At 40.5% G+C, this 12,122-nt stretch overlaps 1 protein-coding gene across 1 annotated transcript in view; it reads left to right on the top strand.

The window, feature by feature from the left end:
* The window catches only part of LOC148826073 (uncharacterized), a 588,722-nt gene that overhangs the window by 468,355 nt on the left and 108,245 nt on the right, over nt 1-12,122 (top strand). The gene's annotated exons all lie outside the window — the stretch shown is intronic.

Below are 12,122 nucleotides of genomic sequence, written 5' to 3'. Positions count from 1 at the left end.
TACTTGTTTTTTTTTCTAATCTATTGCACCATGGCTAGATTCATGAAATAAATGAATATCTGAGGTGTTTAACCTCATAGCAGAAGTCACAGATCTAGTGTCTTTACGGGTTTTACATTTACAACACCCTCAAGTTAAACTTACATCATCATAAACAACACATTTAAAAAAAAATACAAGTGATACACTTGTGCATGTAAGCTCCAACATTCTCTATATCCAGCCATTAAATTTATTTTCACGGTAGTGAAACTATGTTTTTATATAACATTGTTTACCTTTTTGCTTAGAAACATTATCAATATGAGATTCGCTCTTCAAACCTGAGTACTTTCACAACAGAAATTTGGATTTCACCCCTGCTTCAAGCATAATAAGTTCAAACTCAGGTGTATATGTATTCAGGGTATGTTTTTACTGTTGAATTTCTTAGCCTGTTATTTTCCTCCTGTTGTGTAGTGTTACGTTTGGCAGGGGCAGATGAATGGTTGCTCTTCCAGTTCAGACAGTTTACGTTCTCTGGAGTGACTGAGCTCCACAGCTGCACTTTGTCTTGTCTGTTCAGCTCTGATTGAGGTTTTCTTTTTAGATTCTTAATGTTGCTTTAGCTTCACAGAAAGCTCTTCATCTTCATCAAGTTCAGATTGAAAATCCCTATAACTAGACATCAATACATTGCAGTTTTTGAGGTTCACTGTATGTTCTTAATGGACTCTCATATTTAAACATGTGAGTTTCCCGTTTCATTTCTTTGTCAAAGTTCAGTTTGATTGTGTTGCAGAATGAGAACTCATCAGCTACATATGTGTCATCTAACCTTGTAATGCAATTAAACACACCTGCTTATGCATGATGTATCAGCAGTGTATTCTTCTGAAACTTCACGTCCATTCACCTTTTAATTAATAAGTGCATGGCTGAGGTCATTCACCCATTTGGTCAACTCTCAAATGAAGGAATTCTGTATCATATATATCATGAGTACACTGTCCCAGAAAAAAACATTCAAATGCCAGAACACATTTTTATATCAGTGGTTCTTATCTGCTATACTGCAGTTTTATTGCAGCCTGTACCCGCTTTGGTTCTCAAAATCTAAAAATAAAAGAGTTTTTTAATCAAAGTAGTGTTTACTAAAACAGATTTCAAACCAATGAGTTTAATAAAACAACATAGTTGTGAAACATTTTGTAGTTGTGGTGCTCTCAACACTACTTTCACTTCTTCCTGTGCCTCTTGAAGGCCATCATTGTTAATCACGTGAGATTTCTCTTTAAGGAAATTCACACTTGGCATATTTAGATCTAAGTCTTGTCTCTGAGCCTGGTAAGTGTTCTATCTAATTTTTTTTAAATGTTCTCCATCCTTCACAATAATGTCGTCCAGATAACGCTGTGTACCTGGAGTTCCCTGCAGGGCTTGTTCCATCACCCTCTGCCATAGAGCTTGACCCCCAGAAACTAGGTGATTGTATTGAAACTTTGCTAGTATTAATTGTCAAACATTGCTTTGATGATTCTTCATTTTCCATGTCCATACTGGGAGTCAGTCTTGGAGAAATGCTCACCTCCTGCTAACGTTACAAAATTGCCTTCTACACAAGGTAAAGGGTAATGAACACTGAGGAGTACAGGGTTTATAGTAACTTTAAAATCTGTACAAATGTGCACCTCACCAACCTTTCCTCAGTTCAGAACTGGGACTGTTGGATTTGCTCATTCCATTCAGATTTAGACAAGATTCCCATTTCCTCTAAATGTTGTAATTGTGGCTCCACCTTAAGACAAATAACATATGGTACAGGGTGTCGCGATCCATCTCATTAACTGTAGCTTTTGTGTTAATTCCCTTCAAGATTGCAATGCCTTCCTTATTTCCATGTTTTGCATCAGGCAACAACTGTGAAATTCTCTTTTTGGTGGGTTTGTTACTGGAAGAGCCTAGATTTAGTGCCCTGATGGAGCTCCTGTCGAGGGGACTTTTTTTCAACCACTCATGACCTGATGATACAGACACCTCTTTTCCAGCAAATAAAGGTCTGGCTTACGTGTTTTTACATTGGAGGCTACATTTCCTTTAATTTCCCAAGAGTCGGCACAGTCTCATCAGTGTAAGTTTCAAAAGGGCTGACCTTGTGTCTAGCTCCATTTCTAGTTTTACTCCAGACACTGCTGGTATAATCCAAATTATTCTCCTATCATCCTCCCTAATGCTATACAGTTGCAATCATCCCAGATCATCCTCAATTTAGTTTGCATCAGTTTCAGATGCGTCTACTTCAATTTCAGAGTCTTTATGTGCTTCAGTGGTTTTGCTTTTGTCCACACTGTTGCCTGTTTTTTTTGGGATTGCATTTTGGTTCCTCTCCAGGAGTTAGTTTCTGTAATGCACATTAAAACTAAATTCATAGGAAGACTTAATTGCCGATTAACACTCCATTTCTTATAATTGTAATACTTAAGTAAACCTGACATTTAATAATTGCTTACACTTATATAGCACTTTTCTGGACGCTCCACTCAAAGCGATTTACAGGTAATGGGGACTCCACTCCACCAATGTGCAGCCATGTGCAGCCATAGTGTGCCAGAACACTCACCACACATCAGCTATCAGTGGGGAGGAGAGCAGAGTAATTTAGCCAATTCATAGAGGGGGATTATTAGGAGGCCATGATTGGTAAGGGCCAATTGGAAATTTTGGCCAGGACACCGGGGTTACACCCCTACTCTTTTCGAGAAGCGCCCTGGGATTTTTAATGACCACAGAGAGTCAGTACCTCGGTTTTACGTCTCATCCGAAGGACAGCGACTGCTTACAGTATAGTGTCCCAGTCACTATACTGGGGCATTAGGACCCACATGGACCACAGGGTGAGCGCCCCCTGCTGGCCCCACTAACACCTCTTCCAGCAGCAACCTTAGTTTTTCCCAGGAGGTCTCCCATCCAGGTACTGACCAGGCTCACACCTCCTTAGCTTCAATGGGTTGCCAGTTGTGAGTTGCAGGGTGATATGGCTGCTGGCTAAATTTAGAATTGAGCATTTCCTACAGATAATAAGAAATGTGTTCACGAGCAGACAGACAAATAATACCTCTGATTTCCAGTGCACATGCGTACTTGAAAAGGTATACAGATTTCTACGGCATACACAATTCAACACGACGCCAGCACTGTCCTTAGTTGATGAAAGCCCCTATCGAATAAACAGAAAACCCTAGGTCTGTGTCCCAGCAGTTCTTTTCTTCCCTGTCTTGTCATACAGAACTTACCATTATGGAGAGCAACATAAGTCTTGATGTACTTTAGTGAAAGTGTGCATTTCCTTCCCTGCAACATATTTTCCAAGACAATCATCGACCTTGCGATGAAAGATGAAATGGAAATCTTACTTATCAGTGCAGAAGAAATATTGCTGGCTGGCAAGGAAATGCTAGCGATTTTTTGTTTCTTAACGAAAAACTTTCAATAAAGAAATCCGAAGTGTCAGTCTCTGTAGCGCAGTCAGTTGTTAGTTGCAGGAAATGCAAGTGTGGAACTACAACAAAAGTAAACACATAAGTATGGAAGTTAATATCACCTACAATGCCCAATAATGCCCAATTATGGGTTATCATAAAGCTGTTATTATTTTACTTGTAATGCTGTCTCAACTGGATTGCTTCCTCTCAATAAGAATATTATGATAAAAGTGGTTGGTATTTATACTTTATATATTTATATATATATATTTATATATTTATTTCATTCTTTTCTGCACAATTGTAACATTACCTTTTACCTTTGGTCAATAAATTATTTTTTCTTTTTCTGTACAATTATATATTCTTTCCTTATTTCATATTTGTTATGTAAAAGATTTCTTGGTATTTTAAAATATGAGCTCATTAAAACAAAGACTGTATTTGTCACACTGAAATTCAAAGAAAAAAAGTTTTCTTCCAAAACATCTTCTGTCTTGTAACAGTAAAGCAGACATTGCTGGGTGAGCAAGGAGATTAACTGAGCTTGCCTCTGTCATCGTGAAAGCACACCTGAAATAAAGCACTGGAAACCAAAATCAAGAGGAGAATTTCTGACTTAAATTCAAGAAGTCATCGATTTTAACCTAAAAGGACATTCTGCTCTAAGAAAACTGGGGGTAATGAAGTTACAGACCAGTGATGAGTAAGAAATAACAAGTATTACTTTTCAAGTAACATACAAGAAGAAGCAGTAATGTTAGGATTACCGCTTCGGTACCGCATCCTATGTTAGGATTAATACAAGGAATTAAAATTAGTACCTACAGGAAACTCAACATGACTAAAGCTTCCAGAATCCCCATGGGATTGGATAAATACGTGCTGTTCTCTGTTCTCTGAGATGTGATTGGCTAAACCCTGCAGATTCCTGGTTACAGTGGCTACCATTGACCATAATTTACAGAGATTGACTCTCTTGATTGGTGAATTGTTGGTAGCAGTAAGAGCTTTGAATTTTCTACCTCTAAAATGATTGAAAGTTATTTGAAGACTTTGAAAAAAAAATTAGGCGTACAGATTTTTTTAAATAGCCAGTGGATCTATAGGAGCTCCAGATGCCATGAATCATGCTACCTTATTGCACTGTATTGGGGCGCCTGTGCAGTGGATTTTCGCCAACCTCTGTGGAGAAAAAGGTACATATGAACAGACTGTAGCTGCCTTAGACACTTACTTTACACTGCAGAGAAATGTGGTTTTGGAATGGCATAAATTTAGACAAGGATCTGTAAGGAATCCCCCACGAATAGGTATGCAGATCATATGCAGACGCAGGACCAGGTAGATTTCAAAACAGGCGTACAATCCAAAACGTCAGGCGAGATCGTGGTCGAAAGGTAGTTCAAAATCCAGGAGATCCGAAGAGAATATTACAATCCAAATCAGTAGGCAAGGTTCAAGGTCAAGGGCCAAAAGGATAGTTCAGAAACCAGGAGAAGTATAGTAAGCGAAGTACAAAGAAAGGCGAGGTAGAGCTCTCTAAGAGAAGACTCAATTGTTATTTTCAAACCGCTCCTGGCACTGGTTAGTTTATCTGGGCTGGCTGGCGGTTGTGACAAGATCTCAGGACGAGTCTGTTGATGCTTTTGTAAATGCACTAAGAGAACTGGCCAAATCATGTGACTTTGAAGGATTGGAAGCTGACATGTTAAGAGATCGACTTTAGAAAGAGCTCTTACAGTTGCTAGAATTTATGAAGCAGCTCAAGCAGAATCAAAAAAATGCTTTCTAACCACAGTGACAAAGCTAGAGAGAGTCATGTTTACTTCTAAAGAAACATTGAACGGGTTGCTCTCTCAAACTTTAGAAACAAAAGCTGAGCAGCAGGACGCAGTCAAGTTACAGACATAGAAGAACAGGGGACGGCTGACATTATATAACTGACATTACAGGTGCGGACTACCAACGCACAAAGCAGATGAATGCGGAGCACAAGTAACAAAATGTCTACACTGTAAGAAAACAGGTCATTATGCACCAGAGTGTTTAGAAAGAAAATCAGTTTCCAAAAAGAAAAGAAAGTTAATATAAATAAGGAAGGGACAAAGCTTAAAAAAACGGATAAACCAGTGAGCGCAGTTCAAGAACCTTCTTCAGACTCAGATGAATTTGTTTATTCCATTGACCCTGAAGGTAAAGAAACTGTTCAAATAAATGGCCAAGAGATAAAAATGGTGATAGATACAGGAAGTGGAAGAAACCTCATTGGAGTAGAACGTTTCAAGAAAGTGTTTGCACACAGAACTAAACTTAAGCAGACTAATAAGAAATGCTATGCCTATTCACAAATTAGTCCACTTCAGTGTGTTGGCTACTTTGAGGCACAGTTGAAATGGTAGGAAAATGTAATAAAGGACAAAGCCTATGGAATTGAAGGAAATGTAGAACAGTTGTTGGGAAGAAAAGCATGTTTTGATCTTTAGATTCTGAATGTAGGAGACACTGTCAATGTGGTTGACCAGTCCTCAGAGAGGTTTCAGCAGTTAGCACAGGAATATGAGTCACTCTTTAAAGGTTTAGGACAGATCAAGGTTACAGTAGATGAGAAAGTTTTGCCAGTAGCTCAAAGTCTGAGACGAGTACCCTGCCCAGTGATAGAAGCTGTTAATCAGGAGTTAGATAAAATCCTGGATGATGGAATTATTGAAGAAGTGAATCAAGGTGCAGATGGATCTAAAATATTCTGATAATACCAAAAAAGACACCAAGGATGTGAGACTGTGTGTGGATCTGTGAGAAGTGAATAAAGCAGTAATCAGAGAGAGACATCTAGTACCAACGGTTGACAGCATATTGCAAGCAGTGCAAGGAGCCAAAGTTTTTGCAAAGTTAGATGTTCGAAAAGGATTCTGGCAAGTTGAGTTGGCCCTGGCATCAAGACACCTTACTACCTTCACCACACACAGGGGTTGTTACCATTTCAGAGTAGTTCCTTATGGCTTGTCTAGTGCCCCAGAGGCCTTTCAGAAGGCTATGGACTCGATGTTGTGTGAAATGCCAGGTGTTGTATGGTATATGGATGATGTTGTAGTACATGTGGAAAATGAAGAACAACTTGAACAGAGGCTCAGGCAAGTATTCCAAAGATTCCAAGACAGAGGCTTAACTTTAAATAAAGATAAGTGTATCTTTGGCCTAAAAGAGATCGAGATACTGGGACGTTTGGTCACTGCAGAAGGAATAAAACCAGACCCGAAAAAGGTGAGAGCTGTTTGCAGTGCACCGAGACCTGAGAATGTTGCGCTTCTGCACTCGTTCTTAGGCACTTGTGGATTTTTGAAGAAATTAATTCCTAATTATGCAGATATATCAGAATCCTTAGAAAACTAACGAGGAAAGGACAGAAGTGGGAATGGACATCGGAAACTGAGAAAGCCATTGCCGAGTTGAAAAGAGCACTTGTAACTGAACCATGTCTGGCATACTTCAAACTAGATGCGTCAACAGTAGTGATCAGTGACGCAAATCCTGTAGGACTTGGAGCAGTATTGCTACAAAGACAAGAAGATGGACAGAAAAAACCAGTGGCATATGCAAGTCGCTCACTTACCCCAACAGAAAGGCATTACTCACAAATAGAGCGTGAAGCCTTGGGTTGTGTTTGGGCAGAGGAACATTTTAGGACATATTTATGGGGAGGCAAGTTCACACTTCAAATGGATCATAAACCCCTCATTTATATGTTCAATCCCAAAAAGGCAACATTGTTACCACCCAGGATACAAAGACTTGGATTGAGATTATGGCCTTATGATTACAAAATTGAACACATAGTAGGGAAAACCAATGTCGCAGACTCATTGTCACGTCTTCCTTTACCAGACACAGAAGACACTGGTTATGAAGACACCTATGTTGATAGAGTGCTTTCAATCAGCACTTATGAACTGCATGCACTGACACTTGAGGAACTTAAACAAGCAACAAACGAAGATGACACATTGAAATTGTTGATGTCCATAGTGGAAAAAGGACAATGGCCTAATCCAATTCCAGAAGAACTGCAGCCATACCACAGGTGTAGGTTGGAGTTATCTACATATGATGGACTGCTTTTAAGAGGACAGAGGATTGTGTTACCGAAAACAAAAATCAGACAAGCACTGAAAATAGCACATGAGACACATCAGGGTGTAGTTCGTACAAAACAGTACCTGAGAAGCAACTTTTACTGGCCCAACATGGACAGTGATGTTGAAAGACTAATCAGGAATTGTTCCACTTGTGTGTTGAATCAGCCATTGTAGGAGGATCAACCTCTCCAACCACTTGAATTACCACCAAGGCCTTGGACAAAATTGGGCATTGCCCTGGTAGGTCCCATTCAGAATGAATACATATTGACTGTCATAGACTATTATACTTCTTAACCTGAGGCGGTTGTTGTATCAGACATATCTTCAGCCACAGTTATTAGAGAGCTGATGAACATCTTTGCACGATTTGGTTATCCACTAGAGGTAGTAACAGATAATGGCAGGCAATTCATAGGACAGTTGTTTGAATCATTTCGTACTAATTGTGGAATTAAACACATCCGTCCATCACCTTACTATCCGAGATGTAATGGCAAAATTGAAAGATTTCACAGATACCTGAAAAAGGCCTTAAGAGCAGCTGTGACAGAAGGAAAAAAGAGAGAGAGGAACTCCCTAAGATTCTGCTGACTTATAGATCAACACCACACAGGGCATCTGGAGAAACCCCAGCTAATCTTATCTTTGGGTGTGATATCCGGACTAAACTACCAAACGTGGAAAAGAAAGAAGAAGAGCCAAGGGACATTCAAAAGACAAAAGATATCCATAGACATCATGAGGAGTATGCACACAAAATGAAATTATATGCAGACCAGACACATCGAGCAAGGGATCATAACTTCAAGGTCGGTGACGTAGTGTTTGTGGCTGGCCTAGACACCAGTAAATTGGATGCCAAGTTCAAAGACACTCGCAAAAATAATGAGAAATGTAAAACATCTTTAACACGCTCCTCCATTGGATCTTGATTTTGAATCTGCAGAAACAGAAAACGCTGAGAATACAGGACTTTCTGATGTGCAGGAAGTGCCGAGTCCTCAGACAGTGGAGAGTACATCCGTAGGAGAACCAGTAACTTTACCCAGAAGTAAAGTAACAACCATTAGTGGCAGGGTTATCAGGAAACCGGCTCATTACAGAGACATTTAAAAATACAGGACTTGCATAGGTCTCCAAATGTTAAATTGCCCTATTTTGTTTGTGTTATCTATGTAGATGTTGCTTAGACTGCTAGAAATGAGGTGATATTTAGAAGTGACTTAAGTAGAAATTGAACTAAAATTTGAGTTGGTACGCATAGAAATTGTTGTAAAAAAAGATGAATGTATTAAATAGAAATGAAAGGGTTTATATACATTTTGTTGTAATAGTTAATAACCGTTTACTGTGTGTTGATATAAAATTGTTACAATTGTATGGTAAAGTTATAGACTTTAAAAATAACAAAGGAAGGGATGTAGTATAGTGAATAGACATCGCGAGACAACAGAACGAGAGAGTAGAAGGCGGGAACATATGGTGTGAGAGCGTGATTTGTGTAGTTAATAAAATAGTCTAAATCATATAAGAAAGGCTCTTTATTAAGATACACAACATGCTCGATAAGCTACTGGACACACCCGCCCCTCCTCACACAGACCGTGGAAAAGCCCCCGAGTGGGAGGGCTCTCTCTTCCTCCCAGGACCTCTTGGACACGATGCACAGAGCGCGGGGAGCCGTCGCCTGCAAACACGGCTCCAGGCAGGACTCCACTCCGCAGGAGCCGCAGAGCAGAGGAGATGGGGGCTGCTTAGCTCCTGTGCAGAGACTTGAGCTGCTGTTGCTGCGGACGCTGTCTTTTCTTTTCACGGGGTAGAAGTGAATGTTGAGTTGCCCTTAGAAATAAAGCATAGCACTTTAACGGCACGGGTGTGTGTGTGTGCGTGCGCCCTGGTGATTCTGGGAGACAGATCGAACCTGGGCTAAAAGAGAGGGGGCTTAGCCCTCTTACATTTGCTAGTTCGAAGTTGTACAACCCATTTGTATCTGCTAGGCGGCGCAGTCGTTGTGCACAAAGAACACTTTGAAAAGCGTCAAAAGCAAGTCATTCCGAGTTGGTTGGTTGTGTTTTCCGTTCAGATGCGAAATGCTGAAATGATCTCTCGGCTCCTCGGTTGTCATTTCTGCTCCGTAAAGGAATCACAGCACGCGTCGGCTTCCAGCACGGTGGGTCAAGACACGATGCCTGGGGTCAGAGAGAGTGATGTCTTCCTTGTTAGTATAGTGGTGAGTATCCCTGTCTGTCATGTGGGAGACCGGGGTTTGATTCCCCGATGGGGAATCGCTCTTCTTCTACCTCTTTAGAGAAAGGACTGCCTTTCACTTCTCTGTATTTTCTTTCACAGCGCTGTGCAGCTTTTCATTGCTCTTGCTTTCCTGTTCCTGATGGTAGCGGTTTACAGAACAGAAAGTCCTCATGGGACATACCCTCAAACTCATATCTAACATAAACGAGTGAATTGGCCAAATCGATTACAGACTCACCTAATTACAATGAAAAGCATCTGCTCATCTTAACGTGCTCTACCAGTGTACTTTTGAAACCATCCGCCATTTCAATAATTCTATGAGTGACTGTGTCTTTCAGAGGGGGCAGCAGGTCGAGCTGTTTAGCAACTTTTTTTCACACATAATACGTGTCAGCTCTTTTGTTAACAGTAAATAAGGGTGTTCAAAAAAAGTGTCTGTTTATTAGGTGTAAAAATTCCTTAACGTCTTTGATGCTGTCATCAAAGATAAACTGCAATCAGCAAAGACAAAAGGATAATAATCTTTGCATACTGCCCTGTCTTTCTCACACCTGAAGAAGGCTCCACAGCCGAAACGGTGTGTTTCCTTTCTTCTCTTTTGAACATGGAATAATCCTTTACTTGTTCCTTTGCAGCCTACGCATGCTGACGCAGCTACCCACCTGATATATAACATTCCTATAATCACAACTATGAATTTCCACTGTGGGTATTACATGTCACAACGCAGAAATGCAACAGTGACGTGTCGTAATTACAAATGTACATGATAAGTGATTTTGTCTCTCCTACCTTAGTGTCGGAATATTAAGATGTTCTGGTGACAAGGAAGGAGGGAAAAAGTAAATCAGCAGAAGGGGTGCTATTTTGTTGACTGTTAATCCTTACATGTTCAGAAGGTCATATTTAAAAAATGGTACAGTAAATTTTCTTATACTTAATGATTTTCATAATTTGTCACATTACCTCAGTGGCAGAATTGTGAGACTATTTTATAATCAGGAGGGAGGGTCATAGCAATAAGCAGAAAGTGCCATCACCCTTTGCTCATCTTCGGTTAACCATATTCTCACATGCCATGTTCTAAATGTCCCATTGTATACTGCTATATTAACAGTTCTTGCAAAATGCAAGATTTTGAGACTTTTAATCAGAAGGCAAGGTCGTGGTAAATATGCAGAAAATGCCAGTGAATTAATGGTTTGCTTTTGTCTTATTTACTTGTCGTCTAACATGCCAGTTTGTGTTATTGTGAGTTTTGAAAATTGGTTTTCGATTTTCTTAAATGTGTTTCATACAAAAATGCAATTTGGATAATCATTATTTACATATTCCCCTTTACTGAGGCTATGTCCAGTAATCCACTCGGATTAGTATTTTTAAAAATAACTATAGAGCCATCTACAGGCGAAAGGCGGCATAACATCACAGTAGCATCTTATAAGGTGGAACGAAAAACGCGAATAAGAAGCTGCCGAATAAGAAGCCAACTTCAGCTTCGTTAATGCAGCAGGATTGGTTGAGGTGAGGTGGAAAAATATTTCTTCCTCTGAATCCTAACATTTTTGTAGTTGTTCCAGGACTGCTCGCCCCAGATAAAGCTGCCAATACATCACTTGTTTCTACTCCATCAATATCAGCAGTGTTATCGGTACTAAGCTCCACAGCCGAAACATTGTGTTTCCTTTCTTCTCTCCGTGAAGGTCGATTCGATTTGTCAGCGAAACCGAAACTTAACCCTTTTTATAATTGCAGGAAATGCGAGTGTTTAACACGTGTCAGAATCACCAGTAACGTCCAATAATGACCAACATTGCAACCCCCCAGAAAACCATATTCACCCATGAAAAATGATCGTCGAATGGCTGGCGGGAGACATCATTTATACTCCCGTTGCATTGTGTGGCGGGGGCTCCATGTCCCCTGAGCGGGACTGGAGGATCGTTTATTTGCAATTCTTTGGAAAGGAGCTTCTTTCTAAATCAATGCGTGCCTGGATGTTCGCGAACGTTCTCCCTTGTGTTGGCTTGTCCCACACTGGAGGGGCACAAGGCAAGTCTTCACAAGACAAAAACCTCCAGTGCACAGCACTCTGAAAACATTTCTTGGCTGGCGCGTTTTATTTCAGCACAGAAACCGCACCAGTCGAACACGTCGGCCAGACGCGCAGCGCCTCCGCCCTCTTGTGGCCTTGCGGCGTCAGAGCAAGAGGCTCCTTCTTGCTGCCTTTCCGCTACCCCGGCGGCCGGCGAGGAGGAAGCGCCGGGAC

The sequence above is a fragment of the Atractosteus spatula genome, chromosome 10, assembly GCF_055471065.1.
Source record: "Atractosteus spatula isolate fAtrSpa1 chromosome 10, fAtrSpa1.hap1, whole genome shotgun sequence".
Classification (NCBI taxonomy): domain Eukaryota; kingdom Metazoa; phylum Chordata; class Actinopteri; order Semionotiformes; family Lepisosteidae; genus Atractosteus; species Atractosteus spatula.
The sequence above is the reverse complement of the archived record's forward strand: the minus strand, read 5'-3'. Positions and strand labels throughout refer to the sequence as shown.